Source organism: Camelus ferus, chromosome X, assembly GCF_009834535.1.
Source record: "Camelus ferus isolate YT-003-E chromosome X, BCGSAC_Cfer_1.0, whole genome shotgun sequence".
In the NCBI taxonomy this organism is placed as follows: Eukaryota; Metazoa; Chordata; class Mammalia; order Artiodactyla; family Camelidae; genus Camelus; species Camelus ferus.
In genome coordinates, this window is record NC_045732.1 from 44,974,696 (window position 1) to 45,001,101 (window position 26,406).

At 36.9% G+C, this 26,406-nt stretch overlaps 1 long non-coding RNA gene across 1 annotated transcript; it reads left to right on the top strand.

Annotated features, from left to right (window-relative positions):
- Positions 1 to 3,445: 3,445 nt before the first annotated feature.
- On the top strand, positions 3,446 to 23,784 carry LOC116661963. The gene is made up of 4 exons (XR_004317923.1): positions 3,446 to 3,456; positions 4,733 to 4,739; positions 19,033 to 19,037; positions 23,331 to 23,784. It is a non-coding gene; the product is annotated as an uncharacterized LOC116661963 (long non-coding RNA).
- The last annotated feature ends 2,622 nt before the right edge of the window (positions 23,785 to 26,406 follow it).

The window sequence follows — 26,406 nt, forward strand, 5'->3', positions numbered from 1 at the left end:
TTATTTGACATGTGAAGATTCATACCTGAGAATTTATTAATTCATACAACTGTAACAATGTGGGAAGGTGTTCAGGCTGAACTCAGTTCTCTTTCCACAAAAGAAATTTCATAAGGTGGGAAAGCTTTCCCAATGTGAAAGAAATTGCACTGGCAAATCAAACTTTTTCCATCATGTGAAAGTGCATAGTGAAGAGAAACCCTATGAATGTATTAACTGTAGGAAAGACTTCAGGACAAGCTCAGACTTTTTTTTTAAACATGAGAGATTTGGAAGGGGAGAAAAGCCTCTGTGCTAGTAATGCCTATGTGGAAGGCTTTCAGATCTACCTTACTAAGCATGGAAGAATTCATAGTGCAAGGAGACCTTATGCATGTAATGAATGTGGGAAAGGGGTTTTGGTGATAACAGGTCAGTCCTTATGGAACATCAGAAAACTCGTCGTAGAGATGAAAAGACAGCCTTGTTTATCACCTGCAAATTCATAGTGGATTGAGACTAGAATGAATAAGCCTACAATTAGTGGCTAAGTCTTATCTATCATTAAATGATTTATAAAGGCCAGACCCTCTGTACATAAAAAATAGGAGTATTCTTTCAGTAGAATTTAGCCTTACTTGACATCAGTGAGTTCATAGTGCAGTGAATTTGGAAAGACCTTCAGATTTTTTTTTTTTAATTGAAATATAGTCGGTTTGCAATGTTGTGTTAATTTCTGGTGTACAGCATAGTGATTCAGGAAAGGCCATCAATTTGAAGTGTAATCTTACTCAGCGTTAGACAATACAGGAATCTTATTAATGTAATGTTGTGGAAAGGTCTTTGTGAGAAAAATAATATCTTGGTAAAAATGAAAAAAGGTTCATAATAAAAGTTAATGAAAATATTTTCCATTTATTGCATATAATTATACAACTACCATGTGCCAAGCACTGCAAGAACTTTACATAATTAATCATTTAATTCTTGCAATAATCATATAACTTTCATCTTTATTTTTACCTGTGAAGAAACTGAAGCAAAGAGATGGAAGAATTTTCTCAAGGTCAGATAGCTATCACTGGAAGAGCCAGGATTTGAACCCTAGACAGTTTAATTGTTCTGGATTTATAGTGGCAATGTGTAAATCTTCAGAGGTGTGTTAGCCTTTATTTATTATTACGGAATTAATTCAAGAAATTAGAATTCACTCTTCAGTGTAGTGAGTTTTGGTAGCCTTGGGTCAGTTTTGGAATCTGGTAGATACTCCAAGAAACTCTGTATTGGGGTCCATAAAATGGAGTAAAGGTTATAAAGAGTTTATCCTTTTAGGTTGTTTACACATCTTGGCTATTGTAAATAGTGGAAACAACCTAAATGTCCATTAACAGATGACTGGATAAAGAAGATGTGGGGTGTGTATATATATATATATGGAATATTACTCAGCCATAAAAAGAATGAAATAATGCCATTTGCAGCAACATGGATGGACCTAGAGATTATCGTATTAAGTGAAGTAAGTCAGACAGAGAAAGACAGATATCATATGATATCACTTATGTGTGGAATTTTTAAAAAGATGATACAAATTCTATGTATAAACCAAGAACAGACTCATGTACATAGACAACAAACTATGGTTGCCAAAGGGGAAAGGGTAGGAATGGATAAATTGGGGGCTGTAGATTAACAGACACACAAATAGATAAACAGCAAGGACCTACTGTAGAGCACAGGGAACTATATTCAATTTCTTGTAAGAACATATAGTGGAAAAGGATCTGAAAAGAAAAAAATATATATGTATGTATATGCATATGTATAACTGAATCACTTTGCTATACACCTGAAACTAACATTGTAAATCAACTACACTTCAATAAATTTTTTTAAATAAATAAATAAATAATAAAAAAGGAGTTTATCCTGGAACTCCCTTTGAATAGGGATCACCTCCAACCTTGAGCAGTTTCATCAATAAAATTCTCTTAAATGTTCACCATAACCACTTCTCATGGTGTAGGGAGTGTGATGGAGTATACAGAGCACAGGCTCTGAGATCTGCTAGGACAGTGTCATCATCAGGAACTAAGGGAGAGTTGTCCAGTTCTAAAAAAAAAGACTGAGTAGGAATGGAGGCCAGACTGATGTATGTGCTGGGAGCTTCAGGAACAGAGCCAGATCATTTTAGGGATTATAACCAGATAAGCCAAAATAAGCTGAAGAAATCTAGCCTGTAAGAAGAGAAACTAGGGTACATGGAGTGATTTTTCTCCTGGGATGGGTATAGATATGGGTTGCTTGTCTTTTACTACTTAAAGTTGCCATGGGGATATTCAGTGCTTCAGCACTCAAAGATCAGTGTGACTTCAAGAAACTCAAGGTATAAGAAATACAAATATATACCTTTCACTTTAAGAAGGCACCACAGTATAGCAGAAAGTGTCCATGTTCTAGAACCAGATATACTTGGGTTTATTTGCCAGCTTAACTGCCTTCCAGCTGTATGACCTTGGTTATATTAATAAAGCTCTCTGAGTCTCATGTTGCTCATTTTTTAGGTCCAAATATTCATACCACACCAAAGTTGTAAAGATTCAAGGGACTTTAAGGGTCATAAAGTGTCGAGAGCAGTACCTGGCACACAGTACACACTTAACGAATGTTTGCTATTGTTTTTGTAAGTTCTGCCAGGGCTTCAACCCTCCATAATACAGAGCTCCCCAACTCCAGTGTTGTACAGCTGTATTGAGATATTAATCACCTTAGACCATGAGCTTCTGCTAACTCATATGGTACCTTAGTGTGAATTGGAATATGATATCTCTTCCTCAAGACACCTTATGACTTCTTGCCAGAAAACTGTCATCATAAGTGCAGGTATCTATGATGTGTGTAACGTGAATGATCTCCCACAGAATCATGTGATACACAGCTTGCACAGTCTACATCTGGTAAGCTGAATAATGGACCTTCAAAAATGTTTGCATCTTAATCCCTAGGACCTGAATATAAAGCTGATGTTACCCAAAATGATAAAAGGGACTTTTCAGATAGGGTTAAGGTTTATGAGATGTGGAGATTGTCCTGGATTATTAGAGTGGGCCCAGTGTAATCCTAGGGCTATTTGTAAGAGATGAGCAAAAGGTCAGAGTTGTAGAGAGAAGAGAGGAGGGCGGAAGCAGAGGTCAGAGAGGAAGATGCTAAGCTGGTGGCTTTAATGATGAAGAAAGGGGCCACGAACCAGGAAACGTAGGCTCTCTAGAAGCTAGGAAAAGCAAAGAAATATATTCTTCCCCAGAGCTTCCAGAAGGAATGCAACCTTGTGAACCCATTTTAGACTTTTGACTTCTAGGACTATAAAAGAATACACTTCCGTTGCTCTAAGCCACTAAGTTTGTGGTCATTTGTAGTGACGCATAAGAAACAAATACACTGCACAGGCAGCCCAGTCTACCTGGAGCCTCCAGGCCAGTTACTTCTGGCCATGAACAGTCTTGTCAAGGATACCCCTGTGTCTGTACATATGTCATCATTTTCTATGTGTTTTATAGTGTTAAGATTCAGAAACAGTGCTCTAGTAGATTGTTGTTCCTTTTGAGGAAGGAGTTTTTACTCTCTTCTGTAGTTTCCCAGGGTTTCTGGATGCAGAAAGAATGAAGATAAGTTGATCACTTGTTTCTCCAAGTGTGATTTGCCTGTTAACTGGTTTCTCCGGTGCAGCACTTGGCTGGTTATCTGATTTCTGATCCTTAGTCAGAGATGAATATTTTCGGAATGAATTGAGACAAAATTGACATATCAATCAGAATGCCAACATATGGGATTTTGTCTCTACTGATGACAAGATGTCTGTTTTTTTTTTATTGTATGGTCAGTTTACAACATCGTATTAATTTCTGGTGTACAGCATAGTGATTCAGTTTTATACACACACACACACACACACATATATTCCTTTTCATATTCTTTTTCATAATAGGTTACTACAAGGTATTGAATATAGTTCTCTGTGCTATATAGTAGAACCTTGTTGTTTATCTATTTTATGTATAATAGTAGTATCTCTTTTCAGTGGGCAGTGCTGGATGTACACGGACAAAATTTACCTCCTGATGCCAGTTTTTGCTACAACTTACTGTTGCAAAGAGTGTTTAGGAGATCCACTGCCATTAGTTATGTTAATTCTCCCATGCTAATTCTCTTAGAGCAACTCCAGTTATTATTGAGGCACTCCATTGTGACAGCCTACATTCCAGGATAAGAAATAAATGTATCTTGCACCGATTCCAATTGATTGAAATAGGTTTACATAATATGCCATCTTGAGAATGATTCTGAGGTGCAAGGGGACCATTCTGTGGTAGATTACTGATGTCTGCTGTAGATAGGAGATTGGCATCAGGGTGGCCTCATATATTACATCTTCATGATGACTGTTTTATTCATTCAGAAACATTTGTTAAGCATCCTCTCTATACCAGGCAGTGTGATAGATATTTTGAATAGAGATATGAAAAAGATATATTCCTGGTCCTAGAGGAGCTGATATTAGTAGAAGAGACGTGTAAATGAACATACACAGCAAAATATTACAGATGCTTGGGGAGAATATTTGGGAATTTTATTCAAGGGATTAACAGGATCAGATTTCCATTTTATAAATATTCAGTGACGAGAGTATGATGGATAGAGTGGAGAAGACAGAACTGGGTAAAGGGAGACCAATTCAGAGGCTATTGCAAAAGAGGAGAGATGTTGAAGCCTGAGTTAAGGCAGTGGGGATGAAGTTAGAATACACACATGTGAGAAATTAAGAACTCAGTCATTGACTGGATATTGAGGAGGGGCAGCAGTGAGAAGAAGGAATCCTCAGTTTTCTGCCTTGGATGATTGAGATGTAAAGACATTCCATGAGCTGGAGAACTCAGAGTGAGGAACAGGTTTGAAGGGGGGAAAATAATGAGTTCAATTTTGAACAAGCAGAGTCTGAAGCACCTTAGTCCAAGAGGAATTATCCAGGAGGCAGTTGGGAATTTATTCTGTTGCTGTGAAGCAAGAGGGTTATAGATAGATTTCAAGGTCATTAAACATAGAGATGATGGTTTTGATTAAGGTATGAATGAAATTGCCCCAAGAGAATGTGTGGAGTGAGAAAGCGGGGGACCGGGCAGAATCTCAAATTTAGGCACGGGGGCGGGGTTGGGGGGGTGAGATCTGAGAATGAACAGCAGGAAAGGTGAGAGGGGAACCTGAGGAACTACTGCATTCTTATTGCGCCCTCTTGTGGCAGTCTGAGTTTCTTTCCCAGAATAAATTTCCCCTCTCCTGTTTTTAGTCTCCTCTGTCCCTATTTCCAATCCAATTTGACCTGTGAGACTGGGGCTACCAGGTCCTCTGGTGGTCACTTCTCAAGTGTAAAACTTGCCTTTGATTATTGCTGTCATTTAAGAACAATTTGAAACACCCCCTCCCAAGTTGCAAAAGAATAAAAAGCAAACATTGGGAGCACTTCAGTTTCTACCTTTATATGCTCCATACTTCTTTTGATCTATTCTGTGGGCCATGTTAATTTCAGCAAATCCCAATTCTCATCTTTTTTTTTAAGCAAGCACTTTTTTTGTTTGTTTTTGGGTTTTGGGGGGGTAATTAGGTTGGTTGGTCGGTTTGTTTGTTTGTTTATTGGAGGTACTGGGGATTGAACCCAAGACATTGTGCATGCTAAGCACGTGCTCTACCACTGAGCTACACCCTCCCCATCTTCCAAGTTCTCATCTTATCCCATCTCTTTATAATTAAATAGTTCCCTTTATAATTAAAATATATATTATTTTGTATTTTTATTGTAGTAAGTGTAATATAATATATAGTTACAGCATATTTTATTTTATAGCAAGACCTATATATGGCTTAAAAATTTATAGTAACAAAAAAATTAGCAGTATTTACCTTCACATCTTCCCACTCACCAGGCTCAAATGCCTGAGGTAGCCAACTTTGAAATGTACTAGCTATGTATTTTGGGTTTTACCTCTATAGTTCAAGACAATATGGCTGTATGATTACTTCTTGAGTTACTTCAAATATTAGCTGTTGATTTTCCATAATGGTAGATGAAGATTAAACTATCAGTTTTCTTCTCTTACTTCCCTTCTCCATCCTTTTAATATAGTTAGAGCATACGTTTTGGTTAATGAAAATGTTTATATTATTGTGATTATGCAAACATTGTTGACTAAAAGACCAGTAGCGAATTGTGATTACATTTTTGCTTCTACACATACTTGTTAATTCTGGACTTAATGATTGCTTTTCACCTGCATATTTTTATATATTCCTATCCTTTCTAGCAGATCAATCGTATGTCTGGGTTTTTTTGGGGGAGGAGGATTGGTTTTTTGTTTTGTTTTGGTTTTTTTTTTGCAACATGCTCAAGTAAGTCAGATTATCCAGAAAATTGATTTTTTGGAAATCCCCTTTCTAGAGCCTTCTGTCCTTCTCCAATCTGCATTATTTCCACCCCAAACTCCTGGAAGCATTGTGAATTTTTACTTTGTCACTGACAGTCTGAAATTTCATAACGATGTGTGGATATTTGTATATCTGTTGTGCTCGACACTTGGTAGACTCTTTCAGTGTATATGTTTCTGTACTAGGGCTCTGGAAAATCTTGTTATTTCTTTGATAATTTGCAAGCTTCAAAAGGACAGACATTTTAATCTATTTTAGTTATTTCTGTGTCCCCAGTGCCTAAAATAATGCCCGATACATGATAGGCACTTACTTTGTTGCATGAATTAATTACTATTTATATTTTAGACATATGAATGAAATAATGCCAGTAAACCCACCAGCCAGAGTAAGAAATAGATCATTAGCAATACCTTAGTGCCCCCTTACGTGCCCTTCTCTAATCACACCCTCCCGTCTGTCTTCATCTAGAGATAATACTGCCCTGAGTTTTGTATTAACAATCTCCTTGGTTTTTTAATACTTTTATCACCTATATGTATGTCCCTCAACAATATACTGTTTAGACTCACAGACATAGTAAACAATTTTATGGTTACCTGGGGAGAGAGGATGGGAAGGGATAAATTTGGGAGTTTGAGATTTGCAGCTGTTAACCACAAAAATAGATAAAAATTTCATCTGTATAGTACAGGGAACTATAGTCAATATCTTGTAATAACCTTTAATGAAAAAGTATATGAAAACAAATATATATATGTATATATATATACATGACTGGGATATTAGGCTGTACACCAGAAATTGACACATTGTAACTGACTATACTTCAATTTTTAAAAAGCAATATACTGTTGTTGATGTCCTTGAATGAGTAGGGCCACGGGGCCCAAGGCCAAGGTCACAACAACATACTTGTAGTATGAGGTAAATAATGATTGTACACATGGGCAGGTTATATAAGTTTTAGAACAAAGAAAGTAGAAGTACGCATGCGCTAATGATGTTCTCATGAACAAAGAAATAAACACTGCATATGTGCAGGCAGAAAATAGATAAAAGCAGGACAAGTGCACCACGGGGGGGAGCGCCATCTTGTTAAACTAGAAGAAAGTGCTGAGCGCCATTGCCGCTGCCGCCCGCCGCGCGCACCACCTTGTGGCAATAGAATAAAGTGCTGTTTTGCTCCATGTCAGCTCCTGGTGCAGTCTGTTTTGTGGTATGGCAGCTCCTCACACATTTTTCCGGTTGGGCCGCTCACCTCCTCGAATCCCACGTCAGCCCCCTTCTGCTGACAACTGTTTAGTTTTGGAAAAGTTGAAAAGCAAGCACAAATCTAGTTCCATGAGAAAATGATAGCATCATCCCTGTTAGTTAAAGTCTCCCAGAAAAACAGAGGTTCTGAGTCAAAGAGTGACTTCAGCTTCCCTGAGCATTTAGTAAAGCCATCTCTGGGAAAATTAGTGAATGAGGTCATGAAGTTTAGTGTTACTGGTGAAAGTCCTCTGTCTAATTTAGTTTTTCTATTGTAGACAAGCTTGTAAGATGTCTAATTCGTTATTCTTTGGGTTCAGGAATTAGATCAGGATATACCTAAGTGTGTCTTAAAATGTAAACTCCATGAAGGCAAGGATTTTTGTCTATTTTGTTCACTGATAGGTCTTAAGTGCCTTAGAACAACAGTGCCAGACACATAATAGGTCCTTATTAAATATATTGCTTAAATTAACATACAGAAGCATAAATTGTTGAACGGATAAGTAAATAGATAAATGAATCAGTCTTGTCTGGAATTCAGAGGATCATATGGTAGTTCTGTTTTTAAATTTTTGAAGAACCTCCATACTGCTTTCCATAGTAGCTGCACCAATTGACATTCCCACCAACAGTGTAGGAGGGGTCCCTTTTCTCTACATTGTTGCCAACATTTGTTTTTGTAGACTTTTTGATAATAGTCATTCTGACAGATATGAGGTAATGTATCATTGTGTTTTTTTTTAATTGAGGTATAGCTGATGTACAACATTATGTTAGTTTCAGGTGTACAACATACTGATTCACAATTTTTAAAGGTTACACTCCATTTGTAGTTATTATAAATTATTGGCTATATTCCTTGTGTTGTTCAATATATTCTTGCAGTTTATTTATTTTATACATGGTAGTTTGAACTTCTTAATCCCCTCCCCCTATCTTGCTGCTCCCCCTCTTCCCTCTCCCCACTGGTAACCACTAGTTTTTTCCTCTATATCTGTGAATTGGTTTCTTTTTTGTTATATTCACTAGTTTGTTTTATTTTTTTAGATTCCATATATAGGTGATAACATACAGTATTTGTATTTATCTGTCTGACTTATTTCACTAAGCGTAATACCCTCCAAGTCCATTAATGTTGCTGGAAATGGCAAAATTTCATTCTTTTTTATGATTGAATAGTATTCTACTATGTATATATATTCTACATATATGGTATATTCTATATACACACACACACACACACACACACACACACACACACACACCACATCTTTAATCCATCCGTCTATTGATGGACACTTAAATAGTGCTGCTGTGAACATTGGGGTGCATGTATCTTTTTGAATTAGTATTTTCATTTTTTTCAGATATATACCCAGGAGTGGAATTGCTGGGTCATATGGTAGTTCTGTTTTTAGTGTTTTGATAAACCTCCATAGTGTTTCCCACAGTGGCAGCACCAATTTATACTCCTAACAGCATACAAGGGTTCCCTTTTCTTCACATCCTCCCCAACATTTGTTACTTGTAGACTTTTTGATGGTGGCCATTCTGACAAGTGTGAGGTGATACCTCATTGTAGTTTTGATTTGCCTTTCTCTAATAATTAGCAACGTTGAGCATCTTTTCATGTGCCTGTTGGACATCTGTATATATTATTTGGAAAAATTATCTCTTTAGGTCTTCCACTTATTTTTTGATTGGGTTGTTTGTTTTTTGATGTTGAGTTGTATGAGCTGTTTATATGTTTTGGCTATTAACCCCTTGTTGGTCATATCATTTGCAAATATTTTCTGTCATTCCATAGGTTGTTTTTTTGTTTTGTTGATGGTTTCCTTTGCTGTGCAAAAGCTTTTAAGTTAATTAGGTCCCATTTATTTATTTTTGCTTTTGTTTCTTTTGCCTTGGGAGACTGATCTAAGAATATTTTGCTACTATTTATGTCAGAGGATGTTTTGCCTATGTTCCCTTCTAGGAATTTTATGGTGTCATGTCTTATATTTAAGTCTTTAAACTATTTTGAGTTTATTTTTGTATATGGTGTGAGGGAGTGTTCTAATTTCATTGATTTACATGTAGCTGTTCAGCTTTCCTAACACTACTTGCTAAAGAGACTGTCTTTTCTCCATTGTATGTTCTTGCCTCCTTTGTCAAAGATTAATTGACTGTAGGTGTGTGGGTTTATTTCTGGGCTCTCTGTTCTGTTCCGTTGATCTGTGTGTCTGTTTTTGTGCCAGTATCATGCTGTTTGGATTACTGTTGCTTTGTGGCATGGTCTGAAGTCTTGGAGGGTGATACCCCCAGCTTTGTTTTTTTTTTCCTCAAGATTGCTTGGACAATTCTGGATCTTCTGTGGTTCCATATAAATTTTAGGATTGTTTGTTCTAGTTCTATGAAAAAATGTCATGGGAATTTTGATAGGGATTGCATTAAACCTCTAGATTGCTTTGGCAAGTATGGCCATATTAATTCTTCCAATCCAAGAGCATGGGATATCTTTCCCTTTCTTTCTATCATCTCCAATTTCTTCCATCACTGTTCTGTAGTTTTCAGAGTATAGATCTTTCGCTTCCTTGGTTAAGTTTATTCCTAGGTATTTTATTCTTTTCAGGGCTCATCCATGACCATCATTTTTCATTTTATTGTTTAACTGGAATTTTTTTAAGCTTTGTGCTTCAGAAAGTTTTTGGTGTATGTGCTGTACTTGACTTTCCTTAGGTGTTCTTATTACTCTTCCATCAGGTTTTCACATACCTTGTCCAATAGTTTTGTTTCATTTCTCTTTGACTGCTGAGACTTATTTTGTTTGTATGTTTGTTTTTCTGTTGGTATATTTGTGTTTATGATCATTTTGTGAGCCCTGATGTAGACTGGAGAGGGTATATTTGGGTCAGCACTGCTAAAATACCCCAACTATGTGTAAGTATGTAAAGTGTTACTCTGCAAAATAAGTCACATGTGAAGTCCTCACACTGCTTTATTTCCAGAGAACAGTTGGCATTTCTTTATAGCAAAAGTTGTCCTAGGGTAAAAACTGCAGAAATTCCAGTATTTGGGCCTCGTCACCTTGGACACAAATTATACTCTGAAATGGTGTTATTTCACTAATAGCAGACAAACACAGTATTTAAGTGTGTATCCAAGGGCTCAAAAGCTAGCATTAAGCTAGCTAGCAAAAAGGAGAAAAATAGCTAAAATGACTGTTAGGTCTAAATTTCCAGAGAACTTGTTGTTAACAAGAACATTCTGTCAGACTAAATTCTAGTTTGTATTAAAAGGTGTTTTTATTTTTCACCCCTTAAGAAATGGTTCCCTGATCTGCCTTTTTAAAATAAGGCATCCATCCATCTGGATGAATATCTAAACCCCTTTCAAATATTTCACGTAAAGGTTTTCTACCCAATCCCACAAAAGATCTCTTTTGGTTATGGTCTTTTAAGACTTATCAATATGGCCAAGGAAGATATCTCTTGGTTTAGTTGGTGCTTGGTCGCAATCATCCTGATTAATTAAATAGCACCTACTGTATGTACTGTGGTAACTCTATGCCTTCAGAATTTATACTCCCTAATCCAGAGGAATCGGGAGTCTAGGGGTGGTGGATATATAATTTCCTTGTTTAGACTGATCTTAATTGCTGCTAAGTGTTTGTCTTCAGTGCTAATCAAAAACAAACTCCACCTAGAAACCTGTTTGTGTGAAAGCACAGATGAAATCAGTAAAGAGAATTTACATGATTTCAGTGGTCCACATCATGTGGGAATTGTAAGGGATCAATAAATAACACTTGTCTTCCCTGCCTAGGTTCAGAACCAATTGAAATATAAGTGTAGGAAATCAGATAGATGGAGATCCAGACATCATCTTAAAGCTGATTGGAGAAGATGGTTTCCATGTGGACTTCCAATTAGTGTGGGCCCCAGAATTAGACAAACTTTTGCAGACAATTGCAAGCAATGCTGAACTGCAAGACTCCAGGCCAAAAGTTGACCCCTTATTGCATGGCAAGGAACCAGTCAGGATGCATGTTCACTACAGGCATGCAGATTCCTGAAAGAGAAGCAGAGAGCAGGGGCCTGAGCCAAGCCTACTCAGACATTTCTCACAAACATACTAGTCATATAACTCACTTTTCCTCCCGTGGGCAGAAAAGCAGGAATGTTAGTCTGGTTGAAGTTCTTCCACATGGAAACATGAGAAGTAAAGATTAAGTGTTCTGTCTAGCAGCTCAGTGATATATTCAGTATTGCCATTGGCTCGAACCTGTCTATCCTCTTCAGTACCAAAAATAACACAATTTTTCTGTAACAAAAAAGCTATTGGGGTATTTTAGGAAGACTTAAGTATAGTACTTAAATAACTACATGGTATCATATGAAAGATATATCAATGGACTATTTTAAAAACTTCATCTAACTGCTGTAACAAAACACGAGGAAATGCTTCTTAAAGGCAAATGTACTGAAAGGAATTCATTCACAACTACCTACCAAGTGGGAACATTAAATATTGTATCTTTCAAGCATGGTATGTCCATCTACTTACCACAGCTCTGAAATGAGGCTTCGAGTAAGAAATTTCTCTATTATTATCTATGTTCATGTAATAGCCACATAATGGGAAAATATGTGGGTAGGAGGGTGGAGAAGAAGAGAAGTAAAGGGAAAAAAGAGAGAAAGTGAAGAAGATTGAGGGGATGGGCACGGCGTGTAAAATTGTGGTTGATCTGGGCTATGCGTTTGAAGCAGAGTGGGGCGAGTATTAAGTGACAAGGGGAAAGAGGGAGTGATGTAAGCAAGGTCTGTGTGATCATGGTGGCAATGGGGACGGTGTGAATAATGGTGGAGGATGGCGTGGAATCACTGAAAATGAAGGCTGGGGCAATGTGAATGGTAGTGACGGGACAAGATCAGGATGTATGTGATAATGGTAGTTAGGGATACAGTGCATGTCCAACTATGGGTGATGAGAATTATGCCAGTGGATGATTGCATGAAAGAGTAGGGAGGGAGAGAAAATAATGGGAAAGGGCATGATGATAATCAGACACTGAGATCATTGTGTATTTGGAAATGTGGAAATGTGGAAATGTGGGTGGGGCATTTCAAGTAATAATTGGAGGATGTAGACAGTGGGTAGAATGGGGAGAATGTTATGTGATGGTAGAAGATAGGTACATGGTGGAAGTGATATAGGGTTAGTGTGTTTGTGTGTGTGATGCTGGGGGAAATGAGAAGTGTGTCTGTTTGTGGGGGTAGATGGGTACAGTGAGCGTGCATGACAATGAGGGAGTGGAAAAGTGTATGATAATTTGGCATACAGAATCACAAGTGTCTGAGTGGAGTTGTTGAAGAAAGTGTATTATGGGAAAATGGAGTGTCTGGGTGTCAGTGAGGAATGACAAAAGTATGTATGTGAGAGTGTGGAGGTGATGTGGATATTGGTTGTGATCGTGTATGATCTGGAGACATCATGTGGGAAAGGAATATGGGAAGATGATGAATATTTTATAGTGAGGATGTAGACTGTATGTATGATGGGGGTGTGGCTAGGCACTGTGTGATAGAGTAGGGATTGAGTAATTGTAGGAGTGGCTGTGAGTGATGGAGATGGTGTGTGTGAGATAATGGAGGTTGATCAGAGCTCTGCATTTGACAGTGGGTGGCATGGTACCGTATGGACACTGTGTGTATGATAGTACAGGATAGGATAGTGTATGTGCAGAAATGAGAGTAATAAAGACAATGTGTGTTACTGGAATACTTTGGAGAATTGGAACAGTATGTGGAGATTGTAAGTCATGGTCATTACATAAGTCATAGAGGGAATCATGTGTGAATGAGATAGTGTATTAAAGATCGTGTGTGTGTGAGAGAGAAAGAGAGAGATTTCATATTTTGTGATAGGCATTTGGAATTGCATTCGTATATGAGTAACAGATCTGAAAATGAGTTGCTTAAAATGATTAGGGGATATCTATCTTACGTAAAACAAATCTAATGGTATGAAGTCCAGGACTTACGTGATTTCATCAAAGTTTCAGAGGTCCTTTTTTGTTGTTGTTATTGTTGTTGTTCCATGATGCTTAGCATGTGGGGGCTCACATCTTTCAGGTGCCTCATGGTTGCAAGATGGCTGCTGCAACTCTAGCCATCATTTCTATGTTCCAGGTAGGAAGATGAGGAAAAGGAGAGGGCAAAGTACCTTGTCAGTAGAATTAGTCTCCTTTATATGGCGCTTTCCCCAAAATTCTGCCCAACAATTTCCACCTACATTCAGTGGACAGAACTGTGACACATGACCACCATTTTCTGCAAGGGAGCCTGGGAAATACAAGTTTACAACTGGGGACATTATCACCCATAATAAAAATCAAGAATTATTTAGTAAGGAAGAAGAGATGTTGGGTAGGATACAGCCAGTAGAGAAAGAGATTGAAGATATGGGCAAGAGGGTATAATTAATAGATTAATATCCTAGAGGTGATAGATACAAGCTTTGGGGTGCAGGAACACTACATGATTGGCATAGTTTCAGATGCTGAGGATATCATGATAAGCAAAAGTAGACATGTTTTCTCTGCCCTCATGGAGCTTACTGTTTTGTGAAGAAGACAGACATTAATCACAGACCAAATTTTTGTGAAGTTGACACTGCTTTAGAAGGGAAATATGGGGTTCTGTGAATAGGTTTAAAGAGAATTTGATCTACTCAGGGAGATCAAAGAAGGAGGAGGTGATGATTGAATTAAGATCTGAAGGCAGATTCACAGTTAACTGGATGCAGGATGGATGGATGGTTGGGATGAGGGAAAGGTGTTCCCAAAAGAGGAAACACCACGAACAAGAGCACTTAAGCACTATTTGTTTTTAAGTCTTAATTTTTACTTAGAGTATTTGCTATCGTTATGTCTTCAAGTTTGCTAGTCTTTACTATTGAATTCCATTAGGTGTATTTTTCATTTCAATTATTATGATTTTTGTCATTAGACTGGTGATTTGTACCTTATTAAATACATCTCATTTCTCTACTTAACGTGACCATTCTTTTTTCTAGCCTTTTGGACATATGGGACATAGTTATAATAACTTTTTAATGTGCTTGTCTACTAAATTTAGCATCTATGTAAGTTCTAGATCGATTGAATTGATTGACTTTTCTCCTTGTGATGGGCCCCAGTTTTCTGCTGCTTTGTATGCCTGGTCGTTTTTTATTGAATGCCAGGCATTTTGAATTTTATCTTTTGGTAAAATTTTGGTATACATTTTTACCTTTTGGTGCTAGATATTTTTGTATTATTATGCACCTTGAACTTTATTATGAGATAGTTATTTGGGAGCAGTTAAATCTTTTTCGAGTCTTGCTTTTAAGATTTATTAGGCAGGACCACAACAGTGTTTTGCATTAAGTTAAATTATCTCAGCCTACTGAGACAAGACCCATCTGAATATCCCATGCCTCATGAATTGTGAATTTTTCTGTTCTGAATTGTGGGAATAGGCATGATCTCCAGACCTGTTTGAGCTTCTGACACTTGTTCCATCTAATCTTTTCAGATCATTCTTTTGCCAGCCTTGGGTAATTTCCTTATATGCATTCACTTATCAGTACTCTGCTGAATACTTTATGGCAGTCCTTCAAAGATCTCAGGAGTTCTCCCTAAGTGCAGCTCTCTCCTTTTTGATATTCTCTTCTCTGAACTCTAGCTGCCTCAGTCTTTCTGGTTTCATCTCTGAATCCTCTGGGCTTCAACTGCATTTTCCCTCATTGCACGATCTGGAAACTCCCCCAAGTTGTAAGGATACTCCCCCATCTCTCAGGGATCACTGGTTTTCACTTGGTGATGTCTAGTGTCTTGAAAACAATTATTTCATATTTTGTCCCCACCTTTTTAGTGTTTTTGTCAGTTTAGAGGGTAACACCAGCCTCTGATTGCCTCTTAGGAAGCTACATGGTGAAGACTTGTTAGATAATTCTTTCCTTTCCCTTTCCTCTTCATCTTCTTCTTCTTCTCTTCCCCTCCTCTCCTTTGAGCTGGTTGATTTCGTCACTACCGCCAAATATCTGATGTAAGTGACAGTCGTACTTTAAAAATTTTTGTTATCAGATGAGGAGAAAGAGTCTGAACAAGAACAAGAAATTTATTCAAAGCCAGGGATTTGAGGAAGATTTTGGATCACAGGGAATGTGACCGCATATTCCAAGGGTAACTCTTCATGACTCCGAACTTAAACTTCTGAGTATAAAAACAGGTAAAAGAGGCAGATTAACCTGCTTTAAAAGATAGATGTTTAAGGCTTGGGATGGATACTCACAGGATTGGCTCCAAGACTATAATAAATGTTAGAGTAACTGTGCTTTAATCTTAGACACTGTCCTACATTAAGATGAATTCATACATATAGGTCAAGCAGCCTATGATGTGGGTTACATGATCATAACTTCAGTTCAATTTCAGGGATCATAAGTCACCAAGAAGGTCATGATGGTGACAAAACATGTGTGAAGAGCATTGAAGAGCTTTTAGCCAGGCTTCAGATCTTGTTAACATCAGGAAATTCATCAACAGAGATAACCCCTATGAATGTAGTAATCATGAATTATCTTTCCACCAGAGTTCAAATGTTGCTCAACATTACTAATCATCAGAAAAATGCAAATCAGAACCACAGCGATATATCACCTCACATCTGTCAGAATGGCCATCATGAAAAAGTCTACAAATAACAAATGTTGGAGAGGGTGTGAAGAAAAGGGCACTCTCATACACCATTGGTGGGAATGTAAATCAGTGCTGCCACTGTGGGAAACAGTATGGAGGTTTCTTGAAAAACTAAAATTAGAACTACCATATGACCCAGCAATTCCACTCCTGGGTATATATCTGAAGAAAGTGAAAACACTAATTCAAAAAGATACATGCACCAAAATGTTCATAGATAGCAGCGTTATTCACAATAGTCAAGATATGGAAGCAACATGTAAGTGTCCATCAACAGTTGAATGGGTAAAGAATATGTGCTAAATAAATACAGTGGAATATTAGCCATAAAAAATAATGAAATTCTAAAAAAATGATTAATTTTGACATTTGCAACAACATAGATGGACCTAGAAGGTATTATGCTTAATGAAATAAGTCAGATAGAGAAAGACCGATACTGTATGTTATTACCTATATGTGGAAATCTAAAACATAAAACGAATGAATATAACAAACAGGCTCACAGACAGATATAGAGAACAAGCTAGTGGTTACTGATGGGGAGAGGGGTTGGGGGAGGGGCAAGGTAGGGGTAGGGGGTTAAGAGGTATAAATTACTACGTATAAGATAAATAAGCTACAAAGATGTATTGTACAACACAGGGAAATATAGCCATTATTTTATTATAACTTTAAATGGAGTATAATCTATAAAAATATTGAATCACTATATTGTATACCTTAAACTAATATAATATTATAAATCAACTATACTTCAGTATAAAAAAATTTATTCAGTATGGTTGAAGACACAGTGAAGAGAAGCTATAGGCATGCACTTAATGTAGAAAAGCCTTTAGGAGCAAGTCAAACCTTAGTAATCATCAGAAATTCCAGTCTAGAGGGACACTGTTGGATATCCACAATGTGATAAAATACTTCCCTCTCTTATTTCATGCAGGTTCCCTCAATCTCTATAAGTGATTCTTTGGATCCCTCTTCATGGTTTTGGCAAGAGAGTTGCATGCCCTTCCCTTCCTCAAGAGGGGAAAACACTCCCAAGCCAAGGACTCATAACACTGTAAATTGTGCTCTAATTCCTTCTAGTTTCCAAGTACATTTGGGATGAGAAAGAATGGGAAAAGTATCAGTAGCATGACTAGTCAGCTCTCCCTGCCTAAGCCCTATAGGAATATGTTCAGGACTCCTTGGTGACTCTTTTTAGGATTTGGAGATACTTGGCATTGGCATCTTTTTTTTAAGCTCTGTGGCTTTAACCAGAACTCAGAGGCAAGTGTAAAAGTCCCATTCAATATCCTGCTGAGTTTGTATTCAAGTATTTTCTTACTTTATACTGCCATAGAAACATGATTCTGTCATTAAAATCATCCAGATTTTTGTAATTCCCCAATTAGAGCACAATCTTGAAAGGTAAATTACTGAGAAAGCATAGATATTTTTTAGGTCCTAAATACACACTTCCAAATTAATTTCCAGAAAAAAAATGAATGATTTATTTGGCTTTTGGATTGGGAAGGACATTTGCAGCATTAAAAAAAAAAGAAGCTATGACAATGGAAATGAAAGTATATGGTTTACATTTTTTATTAGATCAAGAATTCATAAACGAAATTAAGAGGAAAGCCAAGCCATAAACTTAAAAAAATTGCAACAGATGTGATAAATATAAGGTTAATATCCTTAATATTTAAAGGACTCTTGCAGAAAGTGTGTTCCATTTCATTAGTCATGAAAGAAATAATATTTAAATCAATTAAATATTTTGTTTCTCAAACTGAAAAATATTTTTAAAGCAAATACTCAGTACTTATCAAGGGTACATGAGAATCTTCTACATCACTAGCATTGATTAAAATCTTTCTGGAAAGCATTTTGTTATTATTGAATAACAGCTTTAAAATAGTTTATATATCTTTGACTTAGTAATGCGATTTCTAATAATGTACCCTAAGAAAATAATTGAAGATGTGCTGAGAAGTTTGTAGGGGGGAAAAATCACCACAACGATAATATAGTAAATAAAAATAAATAGAAATAATACTTTTGTTAATTAGCCATAGGTAAATTTATATCATTGGATATTACATAGTTATTATAAAGAAGTTTGCAAAGGCTTTTTAATGTCATGGAAAATGTTATGTCAAAATAATTGTGATGTAACACCATGTACTAAAACAGTTTCAGATGGAGTATACTAATTACCATTGTGAATGTGGATGTGGGTGTACAGTGTTGGAGTTGGTGGACCATTTCCCCAGTGTTTTTCAGATGATCTTTGTTTCATAAAATGAAATCAGGAAATGCCATAAAGCTGAAGCGGGTGATGACTTGTGCAAGTCCAGCTCCATATCTCTTATAGTTGTTGTTCATGGTTCGTAATTCTCAAATTAGGTGGTTTATAAGTTTTATATTGATGTTGAACATTAAAAGACACATACGGAGCTAAATCATATCCCAGGTATCTGAGAACATTCAGATATACCTCTAGATTTGCCAGTGCAAATGATAGAGGGCCTCTATGTCACAAGACCCCAAGAGCCCGTAAGGCAAGACCATCAGATAAATATCAAACAAACATCCTCAAACTGTGTGTGCAGGTCCTGTTTGCAGGCTTCTTCATCTTGTCTCTCCTGGAAACATTCTTCTGCTTATTAATAGAATGTTAATTGCTCAGTGATGGGAGGGAGAAATTAACTGAAAGGGAAATGTGGAGTATGAAGGAAGATGTAACCTATTTAAGTTTATGCCAGGATCATTTAATGTAATCTCTAGATGTCACTTTGGCTGCTCCCATGATGCAAATTGGCGTCAAAAACTTGGTTAACTTTCTTAAAATTGTATGAGCCTGACTGGGCTCAGTTCTGATTACATTAGACTGAGATCCATTAGTCTTTGAAAGCAGGTAACACATGTGGTTTTTTAAATTGAAGTGTATATAGTTAGTTATAATGAGCCAATTTCTGGTGTACAGCATAATGTTTCAGTCATACATATACATACATATATTCCTTTTCATATTCTTTTTCATTATAGATTACTGCAAGACATTGAATATAGTTCCCTGTGCTATACAGTAGGACCTAGTTGTTTATCTATTTTATATATAGTAGTTAATGTCTGCAAATCTCAAACTCCCAATTTGCCCTTTCCCATCCCCTTTCCCCTTGGTAACCATAAGTCTGTTTGCTATGTGAGTCTGTTTCTGTTTTGTAAATAAGTTCATTTGTGCTTTTGTTTTTAAAATTCCACATATGAGCAATATCATATGGTATTTTTCTTTCTCTTTCTGGCTTACTTCACTTAGAATGACAATTTCCAAATCTATCCATGTTGCTGCAAATGGCATTATTTTATTCTTTTTTATGGCTGAATAGTATTCCATTGTAATACATGTGTTTTTGCTCATCATTATTTCTCCAGCACTTATCACAATATGCAGCACCTCATAAGCATACAGTACTTTAAATTTTCTTTCTAAATTCTTACACATATATAATGAAGGAGATGAAATCAATTTAGTTCCAGTCCAGAAAACATTGGAAGCTAGTTTTAAGAATTCCATAATGCTCATTCTGAGATGCCATTATGTTTTATGCTTGGGCCTCAATGCACAGTATCTTTGTAAGAGTTTTAAGAATCATATTTCATATGATTAGTCTATCCTTAGAAAGGGATGTTATAATCTCATGCTATGGTTTTGGTTTTAATTATTCTTTCTTACACATCTATTAAATTATGATTTGTATATTATTCTGTTTACATTATGCAGTGAGCTTTTATCTAAAATAATGTTTTGCCTTAAAGTACTATGTCTGATATTAATACATTTTCATTTGTTTATTAATTATGTGCCATAACTTATTTCAATCTTTTATCCTTGCTATACGTTTGTGTTTGAGATATTTCTTTTGTGAATTGCATATAGTTGCTTGAAAATGAAAAAATGTATTAGCATAAATTTTCTTTGATTACAGCATCCCAAAACATCTATACTTGCAGTTTTGATTTCCTCTTTGAAGGAAAGCGTTATTTATCCCCTCTCCAATGCTCTTCCTGCCTTTGTGTAGATCTAAGTTTCTGCCCTATATCATTTTCCTTGTGCCTGAAAGAAATCTTTTAACACTTCTTGCAGGGCAGGTCTACTGGTGATGAATTCCTTCAGTTTTTGTTTGTCTGAGAAAGTCTTTATATATCCTTCACTTTTAAAGGATACTTTTGCTAGATACAGAAATCTAGGTCAGTAGGTTTTTTTCTTTTTAACAGTTTAAATATTCCATTCCACTCTTTCCTTGCTTGCATGGTTTCTGATGAAGTCTTCTGTAATTCTAATCCTTGTTCCACTATATATACTTAGAAAAAATTTTTTCCTATGACTTCTTTCAATAGTTTCTTTTTGTTTTTGGTTTTCTGCAGTCTGAATATGATGTGCCTCAGTGTAAATTTTTTAGTGTTTACCTTCTTGAGCTTCTGGGACCTATGATTTGTTGTCTTCATTAATTTGGAAAAGTCTTAGCCATTATTATTTGGAATATTCTTCTGTTCCATTCTTTTTTTCTCCTTTGGTGTTCTGGCATATGTTGCATCCTTTGAAGTTTTCCCACAGTTCTTGAATGTTCTGTTCTCTTTATTTTTCTTCTTCTTTTTATCTATATATTAGTTTGGGAAGTATCCTGTTATATTAATTTTTTTTATTTCTAGCATTTTCTTTTGATTCTTTCTCAGGATTTCCATCTCTCTACTTATATTACCCATCTGTGCTTGCATGTTGTTAGCTTTATTCATTAGCGCCTTTAACATATCAACTATGGTTAAATTTCCTGTCTAATAATGCCAGCAGCTCTGTCATATCTGAGTCTGATGCTTGCTTTATCTCTTGAGACTTTTTCTTCTTGCCATTTGGTGTGCCTTGTAAGTTTTTGTTGAAAGCTGGATATGTTTTAGGTAATAGGAACTGAGATAGAGAGGCCTCTAGTGTGAAGATTTATGTTAGTCTTGCTAAGAGTTGGGCTTTGTTTAAAGTTTACTTTAGCAATAGGTGACAGAGGCTTCACATTCCTCTAGTGCCCTTAATTTTTTTTATTGAAGTATAATCAGTTTATAGTGTTATGTTAGTCTCTGGTGTACAGCTTGGTGATTCAGTTATACACACACACATATATTTTTTTCATATTCCTTTCCACCATAGATTACAAGACATTGAATATAGTTCCCTGTGCTGTATAGTAGGACCTTGTTTTTTATCCCTAGTGTCTTTGATTTTTGTCTCCTTTTTTGACTTTGGGCTTCCTTAGAGAGTCATCTTGTAAGTCATTCAGCTATAACATTGTTATTATACTGGAGCTCTGTTGGTATGGTGTCATGGTGTGGGAGAAAGGGAGTATTTTCTAATATTCCAATTAAATCACAGTGTTTTAGTAGGCCTTTGACTCAGGCTTATGACCTTTACAGGTATTTCTTCTTGTATAGTCCCCCCCACTCTCCCCTCACATTAGATGAGACAGGAAAGCTAGAACAGGGCTGGAGTGAGAAGAAAAATGTCCTTCCTTCATGGCTATAGGACAAGGCTCTGGTAGTCTCTCCTCCTGGAAAGTAGACCTTTGTTATGGTGAAGGCTCAGGGCATATTCCACAAGGATATTCACAAGGACCCTTCCCCTCCTCTGTCTTTCTTGGATCTTTACCATAAGAAACTGGTGAGATTCCTGGAAATAAAACCCATGAAAGTGTGCTTCCCCCACAAGACTACCACTCCCAGGAGTTTCTCACTCTCAGTCTGGTTCACACTCAACTTCTAGCAGTCTTTCAGAAGTTTCATTTAAGAATACCTACAAGTTTATGTCTTCAGTGGCTTCTGCTTTAGGTAAGCATATCTCATCTGTGACTCTTGATTCGCCTGCCCCTCAATATTTCAGGATGGTGGTTTGCTCTGAAACCTCATTTCTCTGTCGGGTCCAAGAAAAAGTCATTGAGTTTTAGTTTATTCAGCTTTTTGTTGTTGTTGGCACTTCTTTTCAAGGCTGTACCTCTAGTCTCACATTCATTCTGTTGAAAAGAAAAGCAAAAGAGAAGCAAGGAGTCAGTAAATATTGTGGGTTCCTGTAAAAAGGAGAAACCTAGACCTTATATTCCAGGATGGGAAAAGAACCTAGATAGGTTTGTAGGATCCTCTCGCAATGTGTCCTGGTGCCTCACTTCCAGGATAAAGCCAGGAAGAGGACAAGACCACAAAATAGAAGTGGTTGTGTGGTGTCTATAGGCATTCAGAGCTTTAGGCCTCCTCATATGGTTCCTCTCAGCTCAGGATATCATGGGAGTATAAGAGGAATATGTTAAGTAAAGACAGTCTCACAGGGATGAACAATCCCCAGCATATTATAGAAGCAGCAGAATAGTTCCTGTGTATATGAGTTGTATATACATCACACCCTCAGAGACAGTCAGACCTTCGGGGGGCTTTGTAGTAAAGAATGAGGCTCAACTCAACAGCTACCTGCTTGGACAAACTTTGATGAACCAGATATGACAGCATGTAATGCCAGGATGCATATGTGATACTCAACATACATCACCCATCCTGGTGTTTTGACATATAAGATACCATAACTTAGATACAACTCTAATGAATGGGGTGAGAGGAACTCCATCCACACTGCTGGAGTTGAGTTTCAGCCACTTAGTAGATTGGGAACTTGACATAGAATTCAAGTTGAGTTGCAGAGAAAAAGAAACCTTACATTTCCTGCATACCTAAATTTGTCAGAGAATATTCATACCCGATGAACAACCAGGAGCAGAAAGTATGTGATAAATGCTGAGTATCCTAAACCAATTTACCTCTTCAAAATGCAGAGCATGTGGCTCTTACTAGTTGAAAACCACAGTGGTCTTACCTCCAGGCAAGAAATGACCTCTGGCACTTTGGTGGGTACCAAATGCAAAGGGAGCTGGGGATTTGAGAAGAAGAAAACGGGAGAACTTCTAAAATTAAGCCTTCTTCTCTCTGCAGAGTGAAATCTGCCATTAGTGAAGTGTGATTCCCCATCACTTTTCCCCCTCTTCCTCCTCCACCCCGCTTCCCTCCACTCCCTTTCCCCTTCCTCCTCTCTGCCCTTCTTATCTCAAACACTTCTCTTTTCTCCCTCGTTATTTTCTCTTCCTCCCCCCTTCCTCTTTTTCTTCCTTCTCCTTGTTTATTTTCCTTTCTTCTTCCATCTACCTGGAATCTCTCTGTCTGCTTCCACTCTCTTTCACAGTCTTCCATCCTACATCTCTTTTCCCTTCTGCATTCTACTTCCTTTTTCTCTTTCCTCCTGCTTTTTAAATTTCAACTTAGTATCCATTCTTTCTGCATTCTCTTATTTCTCCTTATCTTAATCATTCCATTTATTTGCAACTGCTATTTCACTTATTCTTTTTATTTTTTACATAGAAGTCTTTTTGTTTAGCTTTTTTTGTGGTGGGGGGAGTTAATGAGTTTATTTATTTATTTTTAGAGGAGGTACTGGGGATTGAACTCAGGACCTCATGCATGCTAAGCATGGACTTTACCACTTAAGCTATACCCTCTCCCCACTTATTTCTTTTATTCCTGTTTTCTTTGTGCTTCTTTCCTTCCTCCCTCTCTTCCTCACCATCTCGTCTCTTTTCAACTTTTCTCTCGCTGTTACTCCCTCTCTTCATGCTCCCTTCTAACAAGAAGATGATGAAAAGTGAAGGAATAAAATGGAATCAAGGCATACTAAAAATGGTAGAATCAACAGAAATAGGTGATGGATTAGATTTGGTGATAAGGCAGAGAGAGATATGAATAATGGTAAGTAAAATAGGAATAGAAATAAACTACTGAATATGATGTTTAGAAACTAATTAAAAAGCAGCAAACATTCTAAATTGTGAAATGGTAAAGTCATTTCAAGAAAAAGAAAGAGTTGTTATTTATTGAGGTTATGACCCAATATTGTCTTGATGTTTCAGCAAGTTATATAAGACATCAAAATAAGTGCAATATATATAGCAAAATAAGTGATCAAATTATTTTTTATTGAATGATTTTAAATTAGAAATCTCAATAGTTACAATAAAAAAATACTAGAATTAGGAACTTCCTCTTCCAGTAGAAAGGAGTAAATAATATAGATGTACTTTTCCCTGTTTGTCCCTGGACATTATGTATAAACCAAACATGGTTAGACCCTGAAAGTAGGAATTAAGATGGCATACTCTCTAGGGAACTTGGATACCAAGCAATGACATGGTGGTGAGTTTCCTGGGTTTTCTTTTTGCCACATATATCCCAGACCAGATGCTGGAGAAGCTGGCAAACTGGAAGCACCATAGGGCACACACACACACACACACACACACACACACACACAACCAGCTCCAATATAAGTTTAATCTCTCTATATCCAAAAGACAAAGGCACCATAGTGAGACCAGAAAAAATTTTTTAGACAATAAGTCCTCTACTTTAGCTAAATACCAGAAGAAAAACTGGCCCCACCCCTACTAGCAAAAGCCAAATAGAGACCCTGTACTTCTACTCTTGCCAGGCTGTACTGAGGTCTCAAATCTCCTGACGGAATGTTAGAGAAGGGTGAATGGGAAGTGGGAACAGCCCAATCCCCACAATGTTAGAGACCATGTGGGGAGCCTGGATCTTCTTCTCTAATGGGTGATAATGAGATACTCCTCCCCTTAACCATTGGGGTCATGTCTGAAGAATACCTAGTGGAGAGTCAGGATTTTATCAGCACCAAGCACTAGCAGTGATACACATTCCCCATGTAATTAGGCATCCAAGTCTACCCCAGTCAGGGTGGTATCAGTAGAAGCTTAATATGGAGCTGGAACTCTCACTTAGCCCTCAGTAACAAGGAGCCCCTCTCTCCCAGGTGTCAATGAAGGCTGAGTGAGAATGTGGACTTCCACCCACATGTGATAAACCAGAAGATTTAATAAGATTCAAGTCCTTATGTCATAAGATGCAAAATACCCTGGATGCAATTGAAAATCACTTGTCACATCAAGAATTGTGATAATCACAACTTGAATGAGAAAAGACAGCCGACACACACCACCACCAAGATGACACAGATATTACAATCATCTACAAGGGTTTTTGAACAGCCATGATAAAAATGTTTCAGTGAGCAGTTGTTCATAGAGCATGTAAAAGAATAGAAAGTCTTAGCAAAGAAATAGAAAGTCTACAAAAGAAATAGAAGATATAAAGAAGAATCAAAAAGAAATTTAAGACTGAAAAATCCAGTAAATGAACTTAATTAATAGATGAACTCAACAGCAGTACCAATAGATAGATGAGCTCAATAGCAGAATAAGATGACAGAAGAATGAATTAGTGAACTTGAAGGTGGAATGATAAAAATTATCATATCTGACAGAGAGAAAATAGGCTGAAAAACAAAAGTGAACAACCTCAGGCACTTCTTGGACCATTGCAAAAGATCTAACATAGGTGTCATCATATGGGCTGAAAAAGTGGCTGAAAATTTCCCAAATTTGGAAAAAAGCATAATCAGACATATTCCAGAAGCTGAGCAAACTTCAAACAGGATGCAGTCAAAGAAATTCACACCTAGACATCATTTTCAAACTTCTGAAAGCTAAAGGCAGAAATAAAAAAATCTTAAAAGGCACCAGAGAGAGAAATGACCCTTGATCTGTAGAAGAACACCAGATCGGTGACAGCAGATTTCTCATTAGAAACCATAGAAGCCATAACATTTTTCAAGTGCCACAAGAAACAAACTGTCAACGTGGAATTATCTACCCAATGAAAATATTCTTCAGTAATGAAGAGAAGGAAATCAAAACATTTTCAGAAGACAGAAAACTAACAGGATTTGTCACCAACCTATTTACCCTAAAATAATGGCTGAATAGAAGTTCTTGAAAAAGAGAAAATGATAAAAGAATCTTGGACCATCAGTAAGAAAGAAAGGATAATAA